Genomic DNA, 1,226 nt, shown 5'->3' with positions numbered 1-1,226 from the left:
TGCCAGAAGACAATAGAGAATAAAAAATTTTCTATTGTCTTCTGGCACTTTTCTACTCACTTCATATCTTGTTGTTACCAACATAAGTGCCTGCTCCACTCACTTTTCTGAATTAAAAATTCACCCCATACACCGGAGCATACTCAATGTCTCAATCGTTTCTATGTTACATGTTTGTGATGAGAATATTGGCTATTAAGCTTAACTGCTGGTCAAAATTACTTCGCGATGGTGGTGAACGAATCGGCGATCTCAAGAAGTGGGTGAGAGAGGGATCTAGAAATGACTTTGGGTTTGAAACGAATATTTTATTGTGTTCGTGGATAGCTCACACGGTAGAGCCACGCTCTCACCTGCCAGGCGGAGTTGTCGTACCAATAAGGTCGCAGGTTCAAACCCCACCACCGCCGCGAAAAAATTTTTTATTCTCTATTGTCTTCTGGCACTTTTCTACTCACTTCATATCTTGTTATGACTGGCTTACCTACTTAGCCAGGTAGTTTGAGCACTTTATTTTTTTCTCTCTTTCTCATTCAAAATTTTCGCATTTTAAAATTATTTTTCCCCTCCAAGTTTGAATCTCCTCCAGTTTCGCATTTTTTAAATGGAACTGTGTATTCAGTCCACCGGAAATAAAAATATTAAAAAGAAATGGGGTAATAGGGGTGGAAAGAGAGGTCAGCGTTTGGAGGGACAGAATCTACTAGAAAATAATGGAAGATAAAAGACATATTATAATTCTAAGACTGGAAGAAGTAGTAGTTGTAGAATAAGTACAAGAAGTTGTATTAATAATAAGAAGAAGAATAGTAGTAGTAGTAGTAGTAGTAGTAGTAGTAGTAGTAGTAGTAGTAGTAGTAGTAGTAGTAGTAGTAGTAGTAGTAGTAGTCCTAGTAGTAGTAATAGTAGAAGAAAGTTGTTGTGGAATAGTAGGGAGGGGGGGGGGGGGCGGCGAGGTGAAAAGTTCACCGGGGGGGGGGGGGGGTGAATGGGCAAGGTTAGAGCGGCGGACGAATCTTCGCGATGGAAATACAAAAATTACCGAAAGGTCGGATATCGATGTGACCAGAAAGTGGAGTAGATAGCAGAGAGATATAGATAGATAGATAGATAGATAGATAGATAGATAGATAGATAGATAGATAGATAGATAGAGATAGATAGATAGATAGATAGATAGATAGATAGATAGATAGATAGATAGATAGATAGATAGATAGATAGAA

The sequence above is a fragment of the Berghia stephanieae genome, chromosome 12 (assembly GCF_034508935.2).
Source record: "Berghia stephanieae isolate SIO BIC M18660-M18661 chromosome 12, UCSD_Bste_1.3, whole genome shotgun sequence".
Classification (NCBI taxonomy): Eukaryota; Metazoa; Mollusca; class Gastropoda; order Nudibranchia; family Aeolidiidae; genus Berghia; species Berghia stephanieae.
The sequence above is the reverse complement of the archived record's forward strand: the minus strand, read 5'-3'. Positions refer to the sequence as shown.